The sequence below is a fragment of the Manis javanica genome, chromosome 12 (genome assembly GCF_040802235.1).
Source record: "Manis javanica isolate MJ-LG chromosome 12, MJ_LKY, whole genome shotgun sequence".
NCBI lineage: Eukaryota > Metazoa > Chordata > Mammalia > Pholidota > Manidae > Manis > Manis javanica.
In genome coordinates this window covers 92,559,288-92,570,005 of record NC_133167.1, presented here as the reverse complement: position 1 = coordinate 92,570,005, position 10,718 = coordinate 92,559,288, and the positions used below count along the sequence as shown (strand labels likewise).

The following is a 10,718-nucleotide window of genomic DNA, read 5'->3' as shown; positions in this document are numbered from 1 at the left end:
TTTTCCATGTGGCTTGGGCTTCCTCACAGAATGGAAGCTCAGAATAGTAGGATTTCTCACATGGCAGCTTCAAGTTTCAAGATCAAGTTTTCTAGAAAACAAGGTGAGAGGTACATAGCATCACTTCACCGTATTCTAGAGGTCAAAGCAGTCACAAGCCTGACCAGATTCAAAGGAAGGAAACAGATCCATCTTGCAATAAGAAATACATCAATGAATTTGTGGCCATATCTCAAAGCCATTGCATCCCCAAGAAGCATATTCTCCCTGGGGGTTTTTAGCTCAATTCACTTTGCCAGAGTAACTCCTCATTCATAGAAGAAAAAGCTGGGGAGGGAGGATGTAACCACTGAATTCAGCTCTGTGAAAGACTGTCACATGCAAGAGAGAACAGATGTAGCCCACAAGCCTTCAAGCACAGAACTAAGGGCTAGGAAGTAAATGTCAGAATTTACAGTATTTAAGGATGTCTGTCAATGGCTGGCCTGACTAGTAAGATAGCGAATTCTCTGATTTTTTGCATCGCTGATTAAGCACAGATCAGGAATGTTCTAGAAAAGCCCCAGACATTGCTTGGGAGGTTGGATTTGATTATTTATTTAGGAAAGCAAGGACTATACGTGACTATAGATGAGAAAGGTCATCACAAATACAGGGGAACGATGAGTAATTGTGCAAGGCCTCAGTTCTCGTTTCCCTGGTCGCCTCCTGAGTCCATGACATCGGGACTGGAGGGGACCTCCCCTTCAATATTCCTCTCCTATACCTGTGGCTGAAATCCCCCAATGAGAGATTAAGTCTCTTAATCTAAGTCTTTCATCTTTGTTAACATGTAACACCCTGGGAGAGGTGAGAGCCTACACTGTTTTGGGTAATTTATAATTTAACATGAATGTGTTTCAAGACCTACTCTGTGAGCATGATTTGACAAGAAAAGGCAGAGCAAAGAGTGTCTGAAAAGGATGAAGGAAAAATGCACCAAAAGGAGGGAAAGGATGATGTGTGAGTGAGATGGGGAGATGCCCAAAGGGCTGGGAGGGCTGAAGTCTTTGGGGGCAGCCCTGATGTAGGGCTCATTTCTTTAGCTTAATCTAAACAGATCAGAAACCACAGCTTTCTAAGCAAACAGGTAGAAAGTAGATGCCCTATTTACTACGTTTCCTGCACTTGAGAAACACAGCAATGAGCTCAGCTCAGAGACCACAGACCCCTCTTTCCTGAAGCCTGGGGTGGGGAGGGAGGCTCCCCCTCCTCATTTATTCCTGTGCCAACCCCGTTTAGAACGGGGAGGATCTGAGGCCTGGACCACTTCCTGAGCAGTCATGTCAGCCCCTGTGTAAACAAAGTAAAACTCTCAACCATAAATCTCCAAAGCAAGAGAAACCCCAGAGGAAGACAGAAACGGTGTGGGCGGCTGCCCCAATCCAAGGGGAAATCGCTCAGGTTGTGTACATTAGATCTGGTCGTTTTAAAACGACCTCTGTCCAAGGGCAAGGGCTAGAAGGAATTCAAACGGAGGCTCTAACAGTTACGGCACAAACAGAGCACCCGACACAGGGAAGAAGTAACCAGTGGCCCCCCACTCCCTCCCTCATCCCACCCACCCAGAACACCCCAAAGATTTCTGAACAAAGAGGGCAACATTAAATGCTTCAGCACGTGGTGAGGACCCTGACTTGCATTTCTGCAGCTTCCTTCCCTCACACAGCCCAGAGAGCGCCCAGGAAAAACCAGCTGTCAGGAAAGCAGTTGATGTCAACCATTTGCATCTTAATGTGATGTAAAGACAATGGGCTGCCTCCCTTGGCATATTTCAATTTTAAGGCTGGTTTCTAAGGGTAGGATGAAAGACTGCCCTCCAAGGGAATTCGGCAGGGGGAGGAGCTCTCCGGCAGATGCTGGCACGGGAGGGAGGTGGCCTGGGGATCTCAGCAGGCAGCCACCACTTCCATTTCCAGTTTCCGGGGAGGCTGTGGGGGTCAGCCGCTGGTTCTGTTGTGGGAGGCCAGAGGGTGGGGGCCTGGATGCTACACTCCGGGGATGCACCTAGCAAGATGGCATTCAGGCTCGGTGCGGGGTGAGTTGAGATGCTCTCTATCTCACTTTCTTCCTGTGCCCTAAAGAGGAGCCAGCTCCCTGGGGTCTGCGTGACATCAGCAGTGGCACTCAGGGAGCTCAGTGCAGGCCTTCTAGCTGCAGGAATTTTAATTGGGTTGGAAACACACCATGAAACCAAAGGAGAAACCTTCCAAATGGAGACTTTTCATGGTTCTAAAATCCCAGACCCATGGAGATCTGAGGGTGAGAGGTCCCTAATTACACCAAATGCTATTTATTCTCACCAGTATATATAAAACAGAGCCCTGACTGTTACATACTGCCAATAAGCCACTCCATGGGATCACAGACCCATCAGAGTCCCTAAGGCCTCGTAAGGCTATTTTCCTAGGATTACACGTCCTCCACGCCATAGATGTCACTGCGCTGTCCTAGCAGAGGTTGAATATCATACCATTATTAGAAGACGGAAAGTCAATTCAATATACAAGATCAAATGCAGATGTTTCTTTTTATATTCTTTACCTATTTATTTTTTCAGTTACTGAGCCAGATCTTGGTCGTGAAGAGCTTTTAAACCTCATGAGCACAGTTACAATATGATGCTCAACAAATCCCTTTTAAAGGGAACGTTTGGTAGGATTAGGGGGAAAGCAATCAGTGGCTCTAAAGGTTCATTTAGTGTAGGCTGTGTTCAAAGAAAGGAAAAGTCTTGGGACTCAATATGAATAAATTCAAATGTGACTCAGAAGAGAGAGCATTTTTTTATGCCTGAATTTGAGCTATGTGAAACCAGCAGCAATAAGAGGATTTATAATATTATCGACGGTCAATAAACAAGAATGAAAATCTGAAATGATATTACACTCTGGGAACCAACTCAGCCCGTATCCCACTCAAGCAGATAGTAACCTCATTGGTCCATGTGCATAGGCGCTGAAACTGGCTATGCAGGATGGGGACTGTGGCATTCTGTAAGGGCATTATTCACATGGGCTTGTACTGCCCTGACATTGAGAAAAAATAAACTTACTCATTCTGGAAGAAAAGACTCAGAGTCTCTCACATTTTCATGAGTTAATCATAAAGCATCTTAGCCAGGCAATTTCCGTTAAGATTTGTCATAAATGTTTTGCATAAAGAATAGGACCACAGCTCCAACCTGAGTTCTAAAAAATGTCCAGAATGCATATAAGATACTGTGCATTCTCGACAGAGAGGTGTGTGTTTCCTTGAATTTTCTCTTTTCTGATAGTAATTGGAGAAAAGATTGGCCAGTCTGACAGGAAACCGCCCTGTTTGGCTTCCAAGGAGAGAAGTTCTCATGGTGTTTATAGGAAATACACCTGTCACTGGGAAATTGCCTTGACGCAGCGGCAGCCTACAACTATTCTATCCCAGAGATCATGGAACAGAGGGGCTCACACCAAGGTAATAAAGCTTGAAACATACAGTTTCTTGAATTCTTTTAAATACACACCTGGAAGCAAGAGGGGACAGATGAAGTAGGGAAATCCACATAAGATAGGGGGCAGGTGGGGCGGAGGGACCACACTACCCAGTCCTGTCACCATCAGAGTTCCCCACTGATGGCGAGTAATGCAGGTGAGAGGTGAGGTTTAAGCAAGAGGGTTCGGCATGAAGGTGCCCACAGCCAACTCAAGTTCGCTCCTTCAGAAAGACACCGGGCAAGTCCCCGGACCTATAGCCACTGTTTGCCAGTTAGCCTGAGGAACAGCTATGAGTGTTACCACCTTTCTTAGACAAAGGGTACATGAAGGCACAAGGGGTACCAGTAATGAGTCGTCGACTTAAGACCACATAAAATATTGAGTGTCTCATATTCCTCATGTATATTTAGAGGTTCATGAATATTTGTTGTCTCCTAGTCCTTCTGGCCTTTTCTATCTATATTCAGCAATACATGCTTTACTAACTTTATCCATGTCTGACCTGTCTCACAGGTTACTCACTTACTTCTCTGCACCTAACACTTAAGAATTCTGTCTCATAGCTACTTGCTATTCATACTCTATTTCTCAAGTATCTAATGAGTTTCATCCATTTTATTGTTTTCTAATTTTCTGTAGCAGAATATCCTCGAGTAATATAGCAAGTACTCATTACAGTGTTGATTCCTTTCAGTTCCAGATGTATTTATTCATTCATCCCTTCTTCCATCCACCCACTGATGGAATAGGTCTTTGTTGAGTGCCAAAAATTTGCCAGGTACCAGTCTAGACTATGGGAATATGAAGATCAAGGTGATACAGCCTAGCCCGAAAGGAATGACAGTTTAGTACTAAAGAGAGACAGAAAGAAGAGCCAACAATGAAATGTCATAAGTTTTGGTGATAAACCTTTGTGTAGAGAAGAGCGGGACAGAAGAACCACATGGTCAAGCCTACGGGCTGCGTGTGGGTGTGAGAGACAGCGATATGGCTTCTTAGAGGACAGAGCCTGCAGAGGATATGCTTCTCAGACAGAAGGCGAGAGGAAGGGCATACCAGATGGAGGTGGCAGTGTGAGCGCAGCCACGGGGCCTGGGCGGACATGCTGCCGCGTCCAATGCCAGGGAGAGGAGGCCAGATTGCCAGGCGGCTTCAACTCGAAGGGAATGTGAGAATAGTCCTTTAAATGCTTGATTCCAAACTTCACAGTGCGAAGGTAAATTCCCATTTGGTCCTTCTGTGCATTATATGATTTATCATTTGGGAGGCCTTAACTTCTCAGAGCCCCTTTTGCCTCGTCTGTGACATGGAACTAAAAACCCTAAGCTCAAAAGGCTGCTGTGGGGGTTGGGAGATTACTGACAGAAGTGCTTAGCTCTGCACCTGGCATCTAGAAAGCCTCCAGGGAATGGTATTGATCACTTATATAGCCATCATCACAATGCTGCCAACTCCCCAAAAGGTCCAGTGAGCTATAAAGGGATTTTGTTTATTACACACCACGATCATTACAGAATGCCTAGTGGCATTCGGAGGAACATTCGAATGGTAGCATCTGCCCCCATTAGAACAAAACAAACGGGTTAACCATACCGAAGCCATATCCCCACAGTCCCTCGAAATAATAATGATGGTAATGTGCTGTGATTTCATTAGTCTGCCCAAAATGTAGAAAGATCCCATCTGTTTAATTTAGGACATTTGGGACAGCAGGAAAATTTGAACCTATATATTTCTAAGTTAACATCATGTAACATTGCTTATGTCGAGAAGATTCCTCGCAACAAAGCATTATGGAATGATGCCGTGAGGTTTCAACGGCCCGGCTGGGTCAGAGCTGGGGGGATGGTGACTTGCCTTTGTTTCTGGCTGACAGAGGGACGATGGGAAACGTCTGGAGATGATTTGTGTTGCCAGCATCTTCCAAAATGAGGACGATGGAGGGAAAAATATTACCCTGGGCAGGGCTGGTGGCATGAGGAAATGATGATTCAGTTCATCGCTTTGACCCATGTGGTGCTTTGTTTAAAACTGTGCCGGGCAATTCCTTTATCCTCAGGAAGAGAAACAACTCCTGTCAATAAATTATAGCGGATGTGGGGAAATCACTCCCAGGGTGAGGTCTGGGACCGAATGAGTCCTGCGAGGTCAGTACCCACAAAGGCAGCTGCCAAAATTTACATTTTTCCGTTTGCCCTCTGGTTCAGAGTGGATATAAATCCATGCAATGCAGCCAGAGAGCCCCTTGTCTGCCGGCCTTGCGCTGGGATGAAGGCTGGGGGAGGTGGACACGTGACTCTGAGAAACGCAGACTCCAGCTTCAGAATAACCCTGCCACTCGAGGCATCTTTTCTAGATTTCTGGAATCTCCTGGAAAATGTCAGTCCTCTCATTAGGCATAATTATTCTGTACATAATGTCCAAACTATACTGAAGGCAAAAAGAGTTATATCTATAAAGATATATTTCAATCATACAAACTATACATATATGTACATGGTAAAATTTTCAAGAATACTTCAGGGCAGACAAAATAACACCCAAGCCCAGTTCCCAAGAGACAGCTGCTAATAATTTGATGGGCATTTTTTCAAACTGTTGACTATGCATAAAATGTCCTGGCACAGGCTCTGAGATCAGACTGCCTAGGTTTGAACCTGTCTCTGTCACTTAGCAGCCATGTTACCTTAAACAAATGCCATCACTTTTCTGTGCCTCAGTTCTGTCATCCTTAAAAGTGGTGATAATAATAGTATTCACCTCACAGTTTGCATGAGAATCAAAGAGAATTATAACCCACACAGAATTCATGCCTAATACTTAATAAGCACTCTGGAAGTATTTGTAAAAATGGAACTACATTGAAGATGATGTTGAAAGAAAAATTCCTCAGGGACTTTGTTTCCAAAGGGCAATAAAAGAGAAGAATTTGTTAGTTTGTTGGGTCAGACTGAGTTAGACTCAGCTCTTCTGAGTTTTTTCTCCAAAAACAGTAGTTTCTTATTCTTCCCTGGTAGAAATAAGTACCTCCTGGTAGTTAAGAGGTGGACTATGAGGTCAGACAAACAGGACTGGAAACCAGCCCCTCTTGATGGGTATTAATGATAATGCCTCATTATCTAATTCTCCAAGCCCCAGTGCCTTTGCTTGCATGATATGAGCGATAGTTTCGTTTCAAGGATTGAAGGAGATAATGCACATGAATGGTTTTCCTGGCTCAAAGTGAGCCCTTCAAAGCAAGGCTATGGTAGCATGACACAAAGGGCTTAATGCTGCGGCTCCTTATTTCCCCAGGAGAGGTGTGGGAGCACAGGGCTGGCACCATTCTCCCAGGAGAGGAGAGAGAAGAAGACGTGACATTGGTTGGGCTGGGATGGCACACACCAATTTTTGTCTGTGACCCTTGGCCACCCATCTTTCTATGTTGGAATAGGGTTTCCCAGTTGACAAAGCACATTCAAATGCATGCAACTCAACTGATGCTCATACAGTGGGAGGATAGGGAAGGTATTGCCAGCATTTCATTAACATCGGCTTGCACATTATAAAACTGAGACCCACAGAGCATGAAGTACCTGGCCAAGGTCACCCAACTGCAAGCAGAGCAAGAACTGGCCCTCGGTGCTCTGACAGGCCTGCCTCCCAGCTCCCTGAGAAGGCCAGTGAGAGGCCAGTTTGTGGTGCCTGGAGTGCCAGGACCTGCACAGAGACAGGCTCGAGAGCAGGGTCCACCTCAGAGTAGACCCTCAGCAAACAGGTCACCGTTATTATCAGTGTGTTCAGGTACCAATGGTTCTACGTCTACCACCATGACTGTATCTCAATCTGGATTTATTTTCCTGGGCCCAGTATGGCTGGTGAAGCCAATAATACTGACCTAAAATGATTACGAAGGCTGGGACAAAAACAATTTTTTTTTTCCTTACACAGATGATCTATATTTGGGGAAGTGTAGCTTTTTTCCTCCTATATCCTTTTTATATATTTTTGAGTCAGGAGTGATTTTGCTTGAGAAACACGGTCAGGACAATTTCATTTATAACTGCACTGGAAGAAAGAGGGTAATGGAAATTTTAATGAAAATGCTGACGCCATGAGAATGAGAATCAGTTCTTTTGCAATAGGAAGCTGCTACTTTGCTCAACAGGCAACAAAACCTTTAGTTTGTGTTCATGAAAATTATGATCATCTCCAGCTCCACAGAGATTTAACCAAGCGGGAAAAAAAATAACTTAAAAAGTTCAGATGCAGTTCACTCGGAAGTTTGTCTCCAGACTTCAAGAACATTTCCATTTTTCAAAAGGGCACACAAAGAAAGAGGCTGGATTCTCACACAAAAGAACACAGATTCTCCAGATTCTAAGAACTGTGTGTGACAGTGTGTTGCTGGGTGTCAGGGTTTTGTTTCTCATAAGCATGAATCAGCAGGATTAATAAAAGCTCACCCTTGGTAGCCTAAGGGCCGGTACTGCCGTGGAAGCGGTGTGCTTCCACTAGGATCTCACGCAGGTGTCCTGGCTCGGAGGGTACCAGCTGCAGGACGGAGAGGTAGGAATGTCATGAGTGTTATTATGTGGGATGGGGACACAGAGAGATCAAGCTCAATAACTGTGATGCCTACCCTTGTCTGGTAGACTAAATCCTGGAGGCCCCAAGGAGAGGCTATGGGTACATCTGCCAGCTAGTCTTCCACAGAAAAGAGATTGAAAATGCAGTTTCAGAGAAGTGTCTCCCTTATAGCTCCTCATACTGTGCATGGCAGACCCTGCTAATATCTGTCTAGAAAAGACACACTGCATTCCCTTTACTCACACATAGAAGTACAGCTCTGTAAGCAGATGTGTGGGATTTCCACCCCAAGTAATTCTGACACCAACTGCCTGGAATCAATGGTTATGGGCTCAGCCCCACAAGACTGCTCCCCACTCAGACGCCAATCACAAATAGTGGGTCCCAGGTTACCCACAACTTCTACCCAACTTCCTACCCACAACTCCTCATGACCCTCTCCTGGGTTTGATCACTTGCTAGAACAGCTTACAGAACTCAGGGAAACCCTTACTTATATATACTGGTTTATTATATAATAAAGAGTATGATAAAGGATACAGGTGAATAGCCAGATGGAGAGACTGGGTGAGGTCTGGAAGGGTCCCAAGGGCAGGAGCATCTGTCCCCGTGGAGTTGGGGGCCACCACCCTCCCAACACGTAGGTGTGTTCACCAGTCTGGAAGCTCTCTGAACCCCATACTTTTGGGATTTTTATGGAGGGTTCATCCCACAAGCATGATTATTAATTCATTTTCCAGCCCCACTCCTCTCTGGAGGACTGGGGATGGGACTGAAAGTTACAAGCCTCTAACCATGGTCTTCCTAGTGACTAACACCCACCCAGGAGCCCACTAAGAGTCCTCTTAATTAGAACAAGGACCTTCCTGTCACCTGGGACATTCTGAAGGAGTTAGAGCCCTGTGTCAGACTTGCCTACCCCTCAGGAAATTACGAGTATTAGGAGCTCCTGTCAGGAACCAGGTCCAAAGACCAAATATTAGCAAGAACCAGGGGCAGAGACAATATGTATATATTTCTTACTATTTTACACCAACCCAGATTCCATTCTCTCACCCTTTACTGCTCAGAGAAGTAAAGGTAGTTCCAGGAGGAGGCGCAGCCCAGGTAAACCATTCACACCCGACCTTGGCGGGACGGATGGTCATATGACACGTAGTTCTGAGCAGTTAGGTTCCCAGGGATTTGGGGAAAGGTCTGGTCTTCTGATTTGGTGCCTGTCCCTGGTAGTTTGTAAGAACAGTCACAATTGTGCCCATTGCTATACTTTTGGTATTGACTTTGTAATTCTTTCCATCAAGAGGCAGAGACTTTCTCCACCCTTGACTCCGGGCTTGGCCGTGACTTGCGTGCTCAAACAAGAGGCAGACAGACACAGGGGCATGACTGCACAGGAAAGGTTGCCCTCTCTAACTGCTCTTGGAAACCGAGACAGCCATGGGAGGAACTGGGGCTCGCCTGCTGAGTGAGGAGAGACATGTGGCCCAGCCCAGGGCCTCCCACGGCTCTAGCCAACCACATGCCAATGGCCAGATTTGTGAACGAGCCCTGTACTGAACCGCCCGACCTCCTGCTAACCCATCAGGTGACCACAGGTGCAGGGCTGAGCCCAAAGAGATCAGCTGAGCTAGCCCAGACCCGAGAACCATTTGGCTGACTGACAAGATGATTGTCTTAAGCCACTAGGTTTTGGGCTTTCTTTGTTACCCAGCAAAAGCAAACAGATCTCTACTCCTTCCCCAGGACACTTTCTTCTTCCTGCTTCGAACGCAGACATGAGGCTGAAGATGAAGCCACAAGCTTTGCAGCCATGAGGTGAATACATTTCAGAAAGATAGATGGGGCCTGGCCAACCATGACCCCATAGAACTACTGGTACTGTACCATCCCAGGACTACCTGCCTTCAGACTATGTTTTGTGAAAAAAATACAACTCTATGTTGTTCAGCCACTTGTATAACCCAGCTTTCATAGGAGACATTAGAATCTACTTCAGGTAGTGTATTAGGCGCAATTCGATAAAATGCATTAGTTAGCTTAAAAAACCTCTACAACTCCACCAAACCAGCCTAGGGTTCCTTAGCCAGGAAACGGGAAGCTGCAAGAGAGCCAGGGGACCAGCCTCACCACAATGCAGGACTGTTCTAGGGGAGAGGCAGGTGTCACCGCCTCCCCCTGCCCTGTACCTGTGTGATCAGGGGCTGCGCACCAGAACCCGCACCCCCTCTCCGGCTGCCCTGGAAGGACAGTGCCTGTGTCTCTGCACTCTGCTCTTGCGGCTACTCCCATGCCACTCACTTTGGCCTCAGAATCTCATGCAAGAGCACCTACCTGGTAGAACCGTGTGTCTTAGTCACCTCCTCTTCACCCAGCTGGTGAGGGAGGGACTCTTGCTCTTGGGTTAGGAGGACAGTAGGTGCATGACACTGATAAAATACATTAGCTAGCTTACAAAACCTCTGAGATGACACTGGCAGCTTCTTGGTCACATGCGCTCCTATCCAGGGTAGGGGATGCAGCATACCACACAGGACCACACAGGGGTTATACTCAGGAGCAGCGTGATCAGGGACAGGTGCTGGTGGCAGGCTTTGAAGTACCAAGCGGGGGACATGACCCCACAGGAGGGTATGACTGATC

At 46.3% G+C, this 10,718-nt stretch overlaps 1 long non-coding RNA gene across 1 annotated transcript; it reads left to right on the top strand.

Moving 5' to 3' along the window:
• Nucleotides 1-7,925: 7,925 nt before the first annotated feature.
• On the top strand, nucleotides 7,926-10,084 carry LOC140844815 (uncharacterized). Its single transcript, XR_012123312.1, has 3 exons — nucleotides 7,926-8,057; nucleotides 9,380-9,663; nucleotides 9,822-10,084. It is a non-coding gene; the product is annotated as an uncharacterized lncRNA (long non-coding RNA).
• The last annotated feature ends 634 nt before the right edge of the window (nucleotides 10,085-10,718 follow it).